This window comes from Stegostoma tigrinum, chromosome 34 (assembly GCF_030684315.1).
Source record: "Stegostoma tigrinum isolate sSteTig4 chromosome 34, sSteTig4.hap1, whole genome shotgun sequence".
NCBI lineage: Eukaryota > Metazoa > Chordata > Chondrichthyes > Orectolobiformes > Stegostomatidae > Stegostoma > Stegostoma tigrinum.
The window spans coordinates 4638659-4656563 of NC_081387.1; the positions used below are offsets into that span (position 1 = coordinate 4638659).

At 43.4% G+C, this 17905-nt stretch overlaps 1 protein-coding gene across 1 annotated transcript in view; it reads left to right on the forward strand.

Moving 5' to 3' along the window:
* Positions 1 to 256: 256 nt before the first annotated feature.
* Positions 257 to 17905, forward strand: part of LOC125446459 (zinc finger protein 271-like) — a 130561-nt gene continuing 112912 nt past the window's right edge. The window contains exon 1 of the mRNA XM_059639683.1: positions 257 to 400. The gene's annotated coding sequence lies outside the window, so the exon portion shown is untranslated. The remainder of the gene's footprint in view (positions 401 to 17905) is intronic.

Genomic DNA, 17905 nt, shown 5'->3' on the forward strand with positions numbered 1-17905 from the left:
TATGGGGAATTGGCGGGGGGGGGGCGGCCATTTAAAGGTGCGCACCTCCAATTCCGTACCCGTTGCCCGGGCTCACGAATTTCAACGGCCGAACGCTCAGGCGCTGACTACAACTCCCGTCAGGCGTCGCGGGCTGTTTCTCCCCGACTTTATCCCTGCTGTTCTTCACTGCGCAGGCGTGGGGCTCACATGCAGCATGGGTAATGTAGTTCGGAGCGGGATGTGAGGGGTTTGGGTGAATTGAGCTGAGTCCCTGTGGACGTTTTAAACGACCTCAGTGAAGGGGGAGCTTTCTGGGTTTGGGGCTGTAATTCAGTTAATGTTTGAGGAGATGGATTGTGTTTCCCTCCATCAAACACAGGAAGGCACTTCCAGAGAAAATCTCTCCAACGCTTCAAATGTGAGTTTTTGCTGCAATGTGCGAGATATTTCTGGAGATGTTGGGTTTTTACAAGATTTTGGGACAGAGCTGATAAATGTTGACATCTTTTCTTCTATTAGAGAAATTACTGTCTCGATATAAAACATTTTAACACTATTTACAGGAATATTCTGTGAGGAAGGAGTTGAAATTTTGGATTATTTTATGAAACCCGCTCTAATGGTCAGTGTGATGTGGAAGTTGTGGACACAGCTTTTGTAGAGACAATGTCAGTGTCCAACGTCTATTGTTGTCCCATCAGATAAATTACATCCCCATGTTAGTGGCTCATTAAAAACCAACAATCTGTTGATGAGTTTTTATGGTCAATATGTCCTTTTGACTATCTTGGTAATTTCAGCAGCAAGGTGAGGGGCTTGAGCTGCAGGCTCGGAGCCCAAGATGACTTTCCATATTAAGCAGAGGTCCACCTGCGCATCTGCCAATGTGGTATATTGTATCCATTGCACCCGGTGTGGCTTCCTCTACATTGGGGAAACCAAGCGGAGGCTTGGGGACCGCTTTGCAGAACACCTCTGCTCGGTTCGCAATAAACAACTGCACCTCCCAGTCGCGAACCATTTCCACTCCCCCTCCCATTCTTTAGATGACATGTCCATCATGGGCCTCCTGCAGTGCCACAATGATGCCACCCGAAGGTTGCAGGAACAGCAACTCCTATTCCGCTTGGGAACCCTGCAGCCCAATGGTATCAATGTGGACTTCACAAGCTTCAAAATCTCCCCTCCCCCCACCGCATCCCCAAACCAGCCCAGTTCGTCCCCTCCCCCCACTGCACCACACAACCAGCCCAGCTCTTCCCCTCCACCCACTGCATCCCAAAACCAGTCCAGCCTGTCTCTGCCTCCCTAACCTGTTCTTCCTCTCACCCATCCCTTCCTCCCACCCCAAGCCGCACCTCTGTCTCCTACCTACTAACCTCATCCCACCTCCTTGACCTGTCCGTCTTCCCTGGACTGACCTATCCCCTCCCTACCTCCCCACCTATACTCTCCTCTCCACCTATCTTCTTTTCTCTCCATCTTTGGTCCGCCTCCCCCCCTCTCCCTATTTATTCCAGAACCCTCACCCCATCCCGCTCTCTGATGAAGGGTCTAGGCCCGAAACGTCAGCTTTTGTGCTCCTGAGATGCTGCTGGGCCTGCTGTGTTCATCCAGCGTCACATTTTATTACCTTGGATTCTCCAGCATCTGCAGTTCCCATTATCGCTGAATCCCAGGTTGGTTTGGTCTCCGGGTACAGAGCATGGCAGGAAAGAGTGCACCACAATCCTGGATTTTACATCTCGGACTTGTGGAGGGTACTCACACTCTAACTCAGCTCATTGGAGAACTATTATTGTGTATTATTCAGATTCTGGTACTACCAATGTGGGTGAATATAGCGAGTTTTGAGAAGATTTGTAGCTCAGGTTGAGGTTCTGGATGTGAGTTTGCTCGCTGAGCTGGAAGGTTAGTTTTCAGACGTTTCGTCACCATTCTAGGTAACATCATCAGTGAACCTCCGACGAAGCACTGGTGTTACGTCCCGCTTTCTATTTATCAGATAAATAGAAAGCGGGACGTAACACCAGTGCTTCGTCAGAGGTTCACTGATGATGTTACCTAGAATGGTGACGAAACGTCTGAAAACTAACCTTCCAGCTCAGCGAGCAAACTCACATCCAGTGGGTAAATATTTTTGCCTGAGATAGTGGGAACTGCCAATGCTGGAGTCTGAGACCACACAGTGTGGAGCTGGATGAACACAGCAGGTCAAGCAGCATCAGAGGAGCAGGGAAGCTGACGTTTCGGGTCTTGACCCTTCTTCAGAAATAGGGGAGGGGAAGGGGGCTCTGAAATAAATAGAGGGGGAGGCAATGATGGAAGGTGGATGGAGGAGCAGATAGGTGGAGAGGAGATGGATAGGTCGAGTAGGCGGGAATGGAGCCAGTAAAGGTAGGGAGTTGGGATGGGGGTTGGTCAGTTGGGAGGGTGAGGTGGGTAGGTGGGAGGGAAGAAGGACAAGTCAAGGAGGCAGGGACTAGCTGGGCTGGTCTTGGGATGAGGAAAATTGCCCTTGGTAGTGGGGTCAGATTGCAGGTGGTGAAAGTGGTGGAGGATGACTCGTTGAATCTGGAGGTTGGTGGGGTGATACATGAGGACAATTCTGTCTTTGTTGTTATTGTGGGAAGGGGGTTTGAAGGATGAGTTGCGGGAAATGTGGGAAATGCAGTCAAGGGCATTTTCGACCACTGTGGAGGGGAAATTGCAGTCCTTGAAAAACAACAACATCCGAGATGTCTGGGAGTGGAACACCTCATCTTGGGAGCAGATGCGGTGGAGGCGAAGGAATTGGGAATCGGGGATGGCATTCTTGCAGGAAGGTGGGTGAGAGGAGGAGTATCCTCGGTAGCTGTGGGAGTCGGTAGGCTTGAAATAGATATCAGTTTCCAGGTAGTTGCCAGAGATGGAAACAGAGAGGTTCAGGAAGGAGAGAGAAGTATCACAGATGGTCCATGTGAACTTGAGGTTGGGGTGAAAGATGTTCGTGAAGTGGATGAACTGCTTGAGCTCCTCATGGGAGCACAAGGCAGTGCTGATTCAGTCATTGATATAACGAAGGAAGAGCTGGGGAATGGGGCCAGTGTAGCTGGGGTATAGGGACTGTTCTACGTATCCTACAAAGAGGCAGGCATAGCTTGGGCCCATGTGGTTAGCTATGGCCACCCCATTTGTCTGTAGGAAGTGAGAGGAGTTGAAGGAGAAGTTGTTAGGGGTCAGGACAAGTTCGTCTAAGCAGGTAAGTGTGTCGGTGGAGGGGGACTGGTCGGACCTACGGGAGAAGGATAAGCAGAAAGCTTTTAGGCCACCTTCATGGGGAATGCAAAAATATAGGAACTGGACGTCCATGGTGAAGATGAAGTGTTGAGGACCAGGGAATCGGCAGTTTTAGAGGAGGTGGAGGGCATGGGAGGTGTCACTGACGTAGGTGGGGAGTTCCTGGACCAGCGAGGAGAAAAGTTAAGTTTGGTGGGACAGGAGCAGGCAGAGACAATGTGTCGAGCAGGGCAGCCGGGTTTATGGATTTTGGGAAGGAGATAGAAATGGGTAGTGCGGGGTTTGGGGAACAGTGAGGTTGGAGGCTGTGGATGGGATGTTTTTTGTTCAATTTCTCATAATCTAGTAATATTGTCATATTTTAAGTATATCAAATGGTGATCAATTGTCAAAAGTTTATTCACAGTTATTATTATTATTAAGATTTGTTAATCACTATTTATGTGGGACCTCTGTTTATGGGATGTGCATCGGAGAACTTTAAGTCCTTTCTTCTGTGAGGGTAGGTTACTCCTCTTCCCCCCAACCTCCTATAGGTTACCCTCAGTGCCTCCTTTAGATTCACTCCAGTGATTTCATGTACATTATCTCCAGTGACTCCTATGGATTATCTACAGATCTGTTATAATTCTTTTGGTTTACCAGTGAGTACGTACAAATACATGAGATAGGAGCACGAGTAGGCCTTCGTGCCTACGAGCCAGCTTTACAATTCAGTAAGATTCAGTGATCATTAAATGATTGTGGCCTCAGATTCTATTCTAGCTCCTGCAGATTATTCCCAATGACCCCTAAGAACAAGCAAACTAAGTGGAGGTATAACAGAAACTGTTACTGAAATGCTTTATGGTTAATGATGCTGGTGGACTTAAATAATTTTTACTGTAATCATTCAAAACCTATTTCAAATTATGTGGACTATCTGGAGTGTTTTCTTTAAAAAATTCATTGAATGTTCACTGACATTGAAGGTTTTGTCACAAGGCTTCTAAAAATCACTTAACTGAGAATAACTGCTGACTTTGCTGCAGCTCCTGCTAGGATTGTTTTGAACAGTAAGTGGCTTACAGGGACGCTTATTTTATTTGGTTCAGATAGAGGAAAATCTTCGGATCACTACCTGAGTTGAAGGAAAGTGTCTGCCCAGCTAATCTCTCCCATTTCTTAAAAAAATCCTCTAAAGCAATTCATGGTGAAACTCATTTGTTGTTTTGTAAAAGTGATTGCACAAACATCTCAAGATTGTAGCCTGAAGGCTACAACAACGCATGATTAGTGACCACGTGTGCTGGAACTGCACAGCAATAATCTTCGGGATGTCTGTTTTATCTCTTTGCCTTCGTGAATAACCCACTGGCCAAAGTGTTTATTTTTCAGAAACCCAATCTTTACATATAGATCTGCTCTTTTCCTCTCTTCTCATAAAGAGTGTCTGTGCCTGAATTTTACTAGAAATCAGTTGTTAATTTTGGCAATTGACCTATGCGGTTTCTCTCCATGAGCCCCAGTGAGTTTTCTTACACACTATCCTCTGCGTTATTACGTATGCATCATCCTGGTTTGGCATTCCATGCATGTTACCTTCCCTCTCGTCAGATGTAGTGACTGCCAGGACTGCCTGAGATCCCAGTGACGATACTATTTTGAAACCTAGTTGTGGACCCGACCAAATACTTTCCAAGTCACTCTGCTCTTTAAGAAGGATCAGAAGTCACACAATACCAGGTTGTAGTCTAACAGATCCGTTTTGAAGTCACAGGCTTTCGAAGTGTTGCTCTTTTGGGTGAAGTGGGTGACCAGAGGGAGACTAAGGAATTACAGACCAGTTAGCCTGACATTTTTGAGAGGGAAATTGTTGATATCTTTGTTAAGGATGGGATAATTGATCACCTTGAAAAATTTCAGTTAACCGGGGAGAATCAGCATGGATTCATGAAGGTTAGGTCATGACTAACAAATCATAAGGTTTTTTTGAAGAGGTGACAAAGCTGGTAGACATAGTTCAATTGATGGACATTGTTTATATGGACTTCCATAACGTTTTTGATGAAGTCATACATTAAGGTGGGAGCCCATGGAACTGAAGGCGGATGACTGACATGGATAGGAAATCGATTGAGTGGCAGAAACAAAGAATTGGAATAATGGGTAAGCTCTCAAATTGGCAGGACATGACTACTGGTGTCCTGGAGAGATGTGTGTTTGCCTCAATTAACCATAATATTCACTAATGACTTGGATAATGGTATTAAAAAGTCAAATATCCAGATTTGCTAAAGACAAAATTTGGCAGCATTGTAAACAGTATTGATGACAATATATAATTACAACAGATTAGGTGAATGGGCAAAGCTGTGGCGTATGGATTTTAATATACGCAAGTGTGAGCTCATTCATTTTCAGACTGAAAAATGATAGATCAGGTATTTTGTTTAAGACAGAATATTAAATTCATTGGATATCCAATGAGATTTGGGGTTTCAGGATCCTTAAAATGCCATAAACGTGCAAAAATAGTCAAGAAGGCTAATAGAATGCTGGCTTTCATATCTAAAGCATTGGAGCATTGGGAAACGGATGTATCCTCTACTTACACAAAACTCTATTTAGATTCTGTTTTGAGTATTGTGAGCAGATATGGCCACCATACTTTAGGAAGGACACTTTTGGCCCTGGAGGTTGTTCACTGCAGATTTTCAAGGATAACACCCAGTATAAAATTATGAGAAGAGATTAGACCTCTATTCTCTAGAATTTATAAGGTTAAAGGGTGATCAAATTGAGGTTTTCAGAATATTAACAGGCGAAGAAAGGGTAGATAAAGATAACATTTTCTGTTCTAGAACCAGGGAGCATAGTCTAATTCCAGGCCATTCAGGAGAGATGTTAGAAAGCACGTCTGCATTCAAAAAGTAGTGGAGATTTGGAACTTTATTCTTCAAACAGCACTTGATGCTAATTCAATTGTTAAATTTAACTCTGAGACAAATTTTTATTAAGGAAAGGTATGAACAGATATGGGCCCAATGTAGGTGTATGGAGTTACGCCACAGATCAGTCATGATCCTACTGAATGGTGGAGCAGGCTTGAGGGGCTGTCATTACGTCTGTTTCACCAGAGATGGCTATATTCAATCAGCAAAGGCCAAAGATATGGTCAATTTCTTAAAAATTAATTTGTAGGATGTGGGTGTTGCTGGCTGATCAGCATTCATTGCCCATCTTGTTTTCCCCTGAGAAGTTGGTGGTGAGCTGCCGCCTTGAACTGCTGCACCAGGATTGTAACCAGGATTTGTATTCTACACAGTTGGATGCTGCATGCACTTCACACACTGGGTATGATGACTGAGTATGGTACTATAAAAGAGACTGAATAATGCAGTTTCCCCTGAACGATCTTACATTATTCACAAGTAGAGCCTGTGTTCTCAGACAGAAACAAAATCCATGTTCTACTCATTCTGGACGCGGTTGTACCCAGTTCCATTTCCAATACTCATTTGCTATTTACACACGGGTGGAAACCGTAACTCAGCATAGTGAGTTATAGATATGTCCTGTTAATAAAATGATCTCTCTGTAAACTTCCATATTGTTTGTTTCTCTCTGGAACCCCGTATCAAGCAAATGAATATTGATCTTCTTCATGTTCCCATACAGCGCTTTGAATTATGACTTCATTTCACAACATTTCCTGCTGAGTCCTGATCCTCCATTTCAGATGTGCAAACCAAGATGCTGTGGTTGATTTTCTCCGCACCCCCTTCACAATTATTTTCCTCAAGCATCCCAGCATGTTGCCTCCAATCCCCATAACTGATTTCCAAATTTCTGTACCACCAGAGTCACTCCTGATAACCACTCCGTAGCTTGACTTTCATCAGGTTGCTTCCCCCAGGATTCAGTGTGTCCCAGTGGCCTGGGTTACAGCAAATCTCTGGACTGGCTGCATTTGATCTGTAGCACTGACCCATGGCTCACTCCCTGTATTGTAGTGAGATGGACACCTTCACACGACCCTAACCACTCCAAATGTGCACCAGACTTCTGTCAGGCCCTTGAAATGATATTGGACATTTCCTTAGTTTTACCGTGCCAGAGCCCCTGGCCTACTGCAGGTTAATGTTTCTGCATAGTGCCCGCACACTGGTGTGCACGTAACCTTGTGGATAAGCAGCTTAGAGGAATGTTGCCTCTGACTGAATGTTGTCTGACTTGGCCTGACAGAGCTATTCCCCTTTTACACACATATGCCATGAGGGTGCAGGGAGATTGGTGCGTGGACAATGTCAACATCTGTGGAAAGGAGGTGTGAGTGGTCGCTGTCTATGAAGTGTGCCCTGGCATATTGGGGACTGCTGTTTAGCTGGAGGCCTGGAGGGAAAATCAGCAATCTGGAATCACCAGGGCCCTCTCTGACTTTCACATTGGGAATTATCACCATCTAATTTCTAACTCACATACGGGACTACAGGCAGATCCATATCAATGAGGTGAGATTAGTTAACAATGGCACGCTAATGCCTCCAAGGGCTGCTCACAATGAAATCTTGGCTCAGTGTTCAAGAATCAGGCTTTTTTTCTCAACATTGGGAAACTCATTTCAGCCAATTTCAACACATTTTCTCACTGATTCACCTTAATCACATTATTCAGGAATTGGGAAGATGTGTCTGCATGTGTGGCTTGATGGGATGCTTAGTAAAAACATGAGTGCAAAAGGAACGGCAGGGTCTGCTCAGATCAGGGAGATACAGTAGTGAGGGAGAAAGCTCACAAGCGGGTAAGGACTGGGTGAAAGCACTTAGGCCAAATGTTGTCTTTGTGCTTTAAAAATTATAATCAAAATAGCAATGCTGCAAACGCTTTGCGGTTCAGGCAACCTCTGTGGAGATAAACAATATTAATGTTTCAGCTCAAGATGACAATTCTTCAGAAACTAGGCTGGATGTTGGGGGGTCTCTTTCTTTTGTCAGAGGGCTCATTGCATTCTGTCGTATCCATCCCTCCTGTACATGTGCTGATTCCACCACTGCACATCATCACTGCCTTGGATGCTGTGGCCCTTCCTCTTCTGATCTGCTGTCAGACACAACCAAGGACACACATCCCACACTGATGTTGAGTTTGAACGCCTCTCTAGATGAAGAATGCTATTCCCACACTAGAAATCTCTGTCAAACACTTACCAGGGGAACTGAGACAACAGCTGCAATAAATGAGGTTTTATTCAGATGGGAAAATGAAAAGTTTAAATCTCCACCTGATCTGCTGCTCAAAGTCACCTCTATTTCACCGGTCAGTTTCCCAAGCTTCAGGAAACTCACGTTGCTCCAGAAATATTTGGATTGACTGTGAGAGACGTCAATCAGAGAGCCCACCCACTCTGCCCATTCTCTCCTCTTCCTCTTCCAGAGCTGGTTCACTTCCTATATGGACTGAAAACCAGGTGAGGAGATGGTGAGTGAAGGAGCAGTTGTTATACAAATTGTATCCCAGAATATCCACACCAGTCTTCAGGCAGTCTGACTGTCCTGTGGGCAATCAGGGGTGGAAATGTCCCTTATGCTGTGTGAGGAGATTCAGCTGAGAGAGCTGTTTACTCGGTGCTTTGTGCTGAACTGTTTGACTGGAGTTGTGTGTTGGATATTGAGTGTGTTTATTGGAATCATTTCCCTTCCACTTTTGTTGATGGATCATAATTAAATACAAAAATTAGAACAAATGGCCTATTTGTCACTGTAATTGTACGTATGTTAATTTCTGTATGTTAATTTGAACTCAATTTCTGGATTGTTAATTCAGCACCATTATTAATTTGGCTGCAATACCTTTGAATATACATTCGTTGAAATATCTTTTACTGTTGCTTTAACCTAAGACCTTAGCTTTTTCCAAAAGCCTGGGCTTGAATGTAATCATTTTGCCCAATACAGTGGCTGATTACTGAATTTGGGATGCACTGTACGAGTGAAGTTTATCTAATTTCCCAGGATAAACCAAAATCCTTCAATCAGTGATACGAGAGCAATATTTTCCTTAGCTTCTGGCACTTCATGCTTGTGTGTTTTCAATAATTTTGGAAATGAAAGCAGGAAATTTTGAAATGCCATTGAATTAGCATTTCTCCTGAGTGTTTTATTAAAGACACGCATCAAATATAGAATTGTCCTTCACTGGCATGACTCGCACTCATCATAAATTGACACCCTGTTTTACACTGTGCCTGACAGTCTTTTACATTGTCCTCATGGTGTCTGTGAAGATGGGTGTCTGGACTGAGTGAAGAAAGTAGCCACATTGTTCTCTCCTGGTTATCATCTGTGTTCCTGCTGGAAACAGTATGTGTGGCCACACGGGAATAGCAGACTGGCACTGTAGAACAGTCTGGAACTGAGGGGTTAGCCTCTTCAGCAGAGGAGAGGGAGTCGGAGGAAATCATGTTTCCTTTGCCTGATTTACAGCACTACACCAAAGAATACAGAGAGGATAGACACCACAGATAGATCCTGACCATCACCCAACAAACAACTACAGCAGGAAGGCATCCGGTCCCTTCACAGCATTGCTCAGCACAGAGAAGGTTGGGCAGTGAAACCATCGTCTGGAAATCACTCATGTCAGGGGAGCCTTGACATATAATCAGATCTGAAACTGGTCTGTGGTGTGGAACCTTCCATCAGAACCAGCCTTTCTGAAGGTTCAGCTGTAGGTGATCAGTCAGGGTGAGGCTGCGAAGAAGTGTGACTGGGCTCCCAAGTGTGGTGACAGCTTCAATCATTCATCGAGCCTCATGAACCACTGACACATTACAGGTACTCAGTCACAGCAGGGGAGATGCTGTTCAAGCATGAGGTGTGTGAGGAGGTGTACAACACCTAAGAGTTGTTCATCTGTTAAATTAATTTGTTGCATAACTTAACAAAAAGGCAACTCCATGCAAAAGAAAGCATTCAAGTGCAAAGTGCGCAATCAAGACTCTGCACAGCCAGCAAAGGTCAAGACTGACCTTTTGGATATGGGGGAGAAACTATTTACACTTGAAGTGTATGACAAATCACCTTTTGTGTCATCGAAGTCCTGTAGGCACTGGCACATTCACACAGGGGAGAAACCATTCACATATGAGGTATGCTGCAAATCATGGTCAGAGAATCTCCTCAGACACCAACACATTCTCACTGGGGAGAAACCATTTGGCAAGGTATGTGACAAATTGTTTTTAGACTCATCAAACTTCCACACACCAAATCATTCACACAGCAGAAAATCCCTTCAGGTGCCAGGTGTGTGAGAAACCATTCTCGCTGTTATCAACCCTCCACAAACACCAATGCTCTCTCACATGAAAGAGACCATTCAAATGTGAAGTATGTAACAGATCATTCCCAGACTCAACAACCCTCTGCATACATCATTAGTTTCACCTTTGTGTGAATGCCTTCACGTCCAAGTCATGCAACAAATCATTCTCGCAGTCCTTGAGCCACCACGTACACCAATACATTTGCAAAGAATGGAAGCCATTTACATGTGAGATGTGCAACAAATCATTCACAGTATTATCAAACTTTCTGCAGACACCAACGCAGGGGAAACCCACATACGAAGTATGTGACAGCTGATTCTCAAAATCATCAAAACTCCTGTGCCATCAGAAGATCCATTCAGGAGATTAATCCTTTAACTATGAGGTTTGTGATAAATACACTGTGATACCTCTGAACTTACCAAGATTCAAAAGAGGAGAAGATCTACAGATCCAATATTTTTGCAAGGTTTTCACCCACTCTTGTTCTGAACGACTATCAGACCCTCACAGTTGAGAAAACATTCAGGCAGTAAGTGTTTGATGAGGCTTTACACAGTAGGTGTATCCTCTGTTCCATCATCACACACATACACAGGAGGAACCCAAATTGGTGTGAGTTTTCTCATAAACTTTTGTGATGTTGGACATCCTGGACCATCAGTGAACCCACACAAGAGACACACTTCCACTGTGATGTGTGTCAGGATTGTTTCACCTACTCCTCCCTTCACACAATACACCAACATCTCCACATGGATTGGAGCTGGGTCACCTGCATCCATTCCACTGGGAGCTGTCTGTGTTGCTTACCCTTCGGTGCTCTCACAGGGGAGCTATCACTCTAAAGCACTGTCTGTCTCAAATCTCTCCCGCCAACAGGCCAATCATTTCAAGAGAGTCAACTTAACCTTTGACCTGATCAGCAAGCATCACCAGGTGAAGACATCAATATGTACAGAAGCTCCTGTTAGTGCACATTATGTCTCTGAGATGATTTTCTCGGCAACAGGAAACAGGTGATTCAGGAGAATGTGTGTCAGAATTTTTCCAATTGTGGACATGATGGAAATATCTCGAGAGATTCTATGGTTTGTCTTCCTTTTTGAAGACAGATACAGTAGTTGCATGCTTGATGTCAATAGTGTTAAGGGAGTTCTTTTACGTTCTTACCTCCCCAATCTGTCGGGTTTGTAGGATCCACATTTTAATAAGAATGTGATGGCGCTAGAGAAGATGTACAGGAGAGGTATCAGGATGTTGTTTGAACTGGAAAGTTTTATTCATGAACAGTGATTGGACAAAATGGGGTTGTTTTCCTTGCCTGAGGTGGGGGGGGGAACATATTTGAGATAGTAAGAACTGCCGATGCTGGAGTCAGTGTGGAGCTGGAGGAACACAGGCAGGCGAGGCAGCATCAGAGGAGCAGCAAAATTGACCTTTCGGGTTGGGACCCTTCTTCAGAATTATGAAGTGCATAGATAAGAAAGTTTTCTCCTTGGTGGCGGGATCAGTGATCAATTCAAGGTAAGGTGCAGGAGGTTTAGAGGGGATACAAGGAAAATGTTTTCACCCAGAGGGTGGTGGGAATCTGGAACTCACTGTTTCTAAGAGTGGAAGAGATAGGAACCCTCACAACATTGAAGAGCGTACATTTGCAATGCACAGGGCTATGGACGAAGTGCTGGAAAATGGGATTAGAATAGTTAGCTGGTTGTTTTTGACTGGCATAGGCTCGATTGCCTTTTTCTGCACTTTAGACAGTATAGGTTCATGAAGTCTTGATGTGAGAAAAAGGCATGACTTCCATTCCTTTGAATTCTTTTCCTTGAGATATAAAGACCAATATTTCATTTGCCTTTTTGATTATTTTCTGCACCCATTCATGAAATTTTAATAACATGTATTTTTGTCAACCAGAGAGCTGGCACTGAGGGAGGCCTGCCATTTAGCATTCAGGGAGTGTTACTGTCAGAGGGACAGTACAGAGGGAGAACTGCGCTGTAAGAGATGTTACGCTGTTACAGGAGGAGGTCTTAGCAAGTCCTGCACTGTAGGCAGAGAGCCAAGAAGGGATGATTGCAGTGTCAGAGAACTGACACTGAGGAAGGGCTGCGCTGTCAGATAGGTAGGAAAGTGAGCTGTGAAGATGACATAAGGATTCTACAAAGGAATACAGAAGGTTGGAAAATGGACTACAATTCAGGAAACAGTGAAGTTGTCTATTTTAGCAGAAAGAATGCAAAAGTGTACTATCTAAATTGTGAGAGTTGCAGTGCTGTGAGGTACAGAGAGATCTGGTAATCCACATGCATGGGTCACAGAAGGTTAGCATGTGAGGTACAGCAACTAATCAGGAAAGATAATAGAATGTGATGCAAGTGGAAGTAAATGTAAGAGCAGGGAGGTCATGCTTCAGTCATACAGGGCACTAGGGAGACCACATCAGGAGTAGTTTGTACATTTCTGGTCACTACTTTTGGAAGGATGTTAATGTGATGCAAGCAGTCCAGAGAAGATTTATGAGATTATTGCCTTAAATGAGTAGATTACCTTCTGAGGAAAGGCTAGACAGGCCAGGCTTACCTCCTGTGGTGTTTAAGAGTCAGACGTGACTTAATTGAAACATTTAAATGCAGGTAGGTAAGATCTTTTAATCTTTAAAGCCAGTAATTCCTAATTACCAAGGGGATGAACAATTATCAAGGATATGCAGGAATGTGTGGTTGACGTTAAAGTCTAAATCAAGGGGCAATATTGAATCAAGGAACAAGGTCAAATGGACAACTATTGTTCCTTGTTTGTATGTTGATCAGGGGTCATTCAAGGAGGGCTGTACGGGCAGTGAGGGTCACTGAGGGAGGGCTGCACTGCTGGTGTCATTAAGTATAACTAATTCCAGGTTTAAGATTTAGATCTGTAGGACTTTCAAAAAAAATGTTCATGTAAATTTTTATGGATACACCATAAAAAGCATCCTATCTCAATGCATCACAGCATGATATGGCAACTGCAATTCCCAAGACTGCAAGAAATTACAGAGCTGTAAACATGGCCAGTCCATCTTTCAAATCACCCCCCTTCCATTGACTTCAAATGCTACCTGCTGCATCAGGTAAGGAACCAACTTAAACAAAGACCTCTCTGACCCCAGTTATACTCTCTTTCACCCTCTTCAGTTGGGCAGAAGATTGAGTTTGAATACACATACGAGCAGATTCAAGAACAGCTTCTTCTCTGCTGTAATCCGATGTCTTAAATGTTAATGTTGATCTCTCTCTCCAGCTTTTTGGCAGCTGTAACACTGTATCGTGCACTCTGTTCTGTTACCATGATGCACTTGTACGGTATGATTTGCCTGTAAAGCACATAAGACAATAATTTTCACTGTACCATGGTACACGTGACAGCAATAAATCAAACCAAAGTCAGAATTTCATTTTGTGAAAAAAAAATCTGTTTTGATTCTAACATACTTAACAATCCCATAACACTACAAACTGAATTATGAGTAACAGCCAGCAGTGATATTAAAAGAACTTCAATTGTACTGTAATTGAAGAATAATAATTGTTACTAAATTTTCACGTTGGAAAAATGGGAGAGGAGAAACATCACACCCAGGGACTGCTAAAACGGTTATCGGGTCTTAAAGCTACAGGCAATAAATGAGGCCTGTAATTCTAAGAGTCAAAAGCAGCAAGTCTAAAACAACCCATTGTCAGGCACTGTTTGAGGGCTGTTGTGGTGCAGTGGTAGTGACCTTATCTCTGGCTCAGGAAGCCTAGTGTAAAATTCCACCTGTTGCAGTGATGTCACAGCAGTCTGGACGGATTGATTAAAAGAAGTCGGTGCTTTATGCAAGTGGGAAAGATCAATTAAGTTGACAGTTACTGCACTGTGAGCAAGTTGAGTTTGAACAACAATTATAGTGCCCATGCCTTTGAGCCGAGAGGCCCAAGTTCAAGTTCTACTTGCTCCAAAGATATGTAATAACATCTCTGAACAGGTTGATGCAAAAATATAAAATCATAATTCTGAGTGCTGTGGTTTTGAGTATTCAGGGGGCAATAAATTGTGGTCCTTCTCCAAGTTGAATTTAGATCAGTCTAAGCATTTATTTTCTTTAGAGTTAATCAGGGATTTTCTTTAATGTGAAGACTTGAGGTCAAGAGTGTTAGTTGGATTTTAGCAGTTTTCAGAATCAGAGATTTTTGTTGGTATGAGGATACAGTGTTTTGTCTCCCGGAAGGAAGAGGTTTCATGTCCACGAACTGAGTTTTTAATCCAATTTGAACTTATACAGTTATACAGCCCCAGAGGCAAACAGGCACATCAGCCCATTATGTCTACGCCAACCAACAAATACTAAACTATATTACTCCCATCTACCTGCACTTGTTCCATAGCTTGCAGTGTCTTGGCATTTTAAGTGCTTGTCCAAATGCCTCTTAAGTATTGCAAGAATACCTTCCTCCATCACCCTCTCAGGTGATTTCTACCACCCTCTGGGAGAAAATGTTTACTCAGATCCCCTCTAAACCACTTACTTCTCGCCTTAAACATACGCCCTCTGGTCTTAGACACATATACCAAAGGGAAAAGACTCTCATGATCTACCCTATCTATGCCTCTCATAATACCTCAATTAGATACCCACTTAGCCTCCTCTGTTTCAGGGAAAATAAACCCAGCCTACCCAGTCTTTCTTCATAACTGAGACTTTTCATCCCATCCAACATCCTGGTGAATCTCCCTTGCATCCTCTTCAGTGCAATCATATCTTTCCGATAGTATAGTGACCAGTACTGCACACAATATTCTACCTGTGGCCTAACCAAAGTTTTATAAAATTGGAACAAGACTTCCTTGTCCCCACATTCTATGCCCTGGCTAATTAAGACAGACATCCTGCATGCCTTCTTCATCACCCTGTCTACCTGTGCTGACACCTTCAGGGATATATGGACTTGTACACCAAGGTCCCTTTGTTCCTCAGAACACCATAAGGCCGTTCGTTGTGTATATCTGTCCCTCGTTAGACCTTAAAAACGGCATCACCTCATACAAGTCAGGATTAAATTCCATTTGTCTTGCTCTGCCATTTTACCAGCTGATTAATGTCACAGTAGCCTGAGATCACCCTTCTCACTATCAACAACACCAATAATTTTTGTGTCATCATATGAAAATTAACATTTCTACCTTCTACGTTCATATTCAAGTCATTAATGTACATAATAAACAGCAAGGGTCCCAGCACCTATCCCTGTGTGGTCACAGACTTCCAATCACAGAAACAACCCTCCATAATCACCCTATTTGTAAGCAAATTTTGGAACCAGTTTGTCAACTTGCCTTAAATGCCATGGGCTCTCCTCTTTTGGACCAGCCTTCCATGTGGGCTCTTTTCAAAGACCTCACTGAAGTCCACGTAAACCACATCAACCACACTACTCTCATCAATATATTTAGTCACCTCCTTCGAAAAAAAATCAACTAAAATAGTCAGAGAGGAAGTCCGAACAAATCCATGCTGGCTGTTCCTGATCAATCCCTATCTTTCAAGTGATGATTAATTCTGTTCCTCAGAACTTCTTCCAATAAGTTCCCCACCACCGCAGTCAGACTAACTGGTCTGTAATTATCTGGCGTATCCCTGCTGTGGTTGAACAAGAAACCACATTAACAATTGTCCAGTCATCTGGCACTTCATCTGTGGCCAGCAAAGTTTTAAATTTCTCCACCAGGGCCCCAACAATCTCCTTCCTTGCCTCTCACTGCAGCCGGCCCTAGCAGTTTATGTGTCGTTATGCTTGTTAAAACATCTAATACTCCTCACTATTAATCGTTACACGGTCTAGAATCTCACCATCCCAATTCAGATCCCTGGCTACAATGTTTTTTTCCTCTGAATACAGATAAAAAAGTAGTAATTTAAGACTTCATCCACATCCTCTGGCTCCATGCACAGATTGCTTTTTTGGTTTCTATTAGGCCCCAGTTTTTCCCTGGTAATCATATTGCTGGTAATTGTCTTTAGATTTTCCTTAATCCTCTCTGCCAATGATATTTTGTGGCCTCTTTTTGCCCTCCTGATTTTTTTAATGCACCCCCATCATGCACCCCTTTTGAAGGGATTCTCTTGTTTTAATGCTTTTTATCTATTTAGGGGTGGCATGGTGGCTCAGTGGTTAGCACTGCAGCCTCACAGCACCAGGGACCCAGGTTCGATTCCAACCTCAGGCGACTGTCTGCCTGGAGTTTGCACATTCTTCCCACGTCTGTGTGGGTTTTCTCCGGGTGCTCTGGTTTCCTCCCACTGTCCAAAGATGTGCAGGCTAGATGGATTGGCCGTGCTAAATTGCCCATTGTGTTGAGGGGTGTGTCGGTTATAGGGGGATGGGTCTGGTTGGGACGCTTCAAGAGGCGGTGTGGACTTGTTTCCACACTGTACAGAATCTAATCTAATGTGCTTTCTTCCTTTTCTAATCAAACTCTTGATATCCCTTGGGTTCTCTAGATTTTCTGCCATGCCTGTTCACTCTAAGAAAAATACACTGGCCGTGAGCTCTAATCTACAAATTTTAATAGTTGGTCTTATGTTTCTGATGTGTAACTTTGTGTCATTGGTTTGTTCCTTAAATACTTCTTTGTTGTTAAGTGAATGTCTTATTTGACTGTACTTAATAAACACTGATATTATTCATTAATTCAACATCTTGTCTTGTCTGATGGTATCTTCTGGTTGAACTTGAAGCATTTGAACTATGTGCAATAAATGGGTGAATTCAAGATTTCAAGTTAGGCAAGCTCAACTAAACTGAACTAATCTAAAATTATTTAAATTCCTTTTAAAACCCAGAACACATTTCTATGAGTGTTCCCTGTTCTAGTCCTGAATTCAAATCTTTTCCAGTTGTTCTCCTCATGGGCTCTCTGAGCTCATCTTGTCCATGAGAATCAGGTCTGCACCCTTCCATCCTGTGCATGTGCTGATCCTACCTCTGCATATCATCACTGCCTTGGGTGCTGTGGGTCTTCCTCTTCTGATCTGCTGTCAAACACATCCAAGGATACACATCCCCACTGACGATGTCAGTTTGAAAGCCTCTGAGGATGAAGGATACTATTCCCACATTAGAAATCTCTGTCAAACATCTACCAGGGGAACTGAGACATTTCACCGGTCAGTTTCTCAAACTTCAGGAAACTCATGTTGCTTCAGAAATATTTTGACCAACATGACTAACATTAAACAATGTTCTATGTGTCGTGTAAAATTGCTACTGCACTCAAACCTTACATATAATTACTTCAAACTTATTAATATGG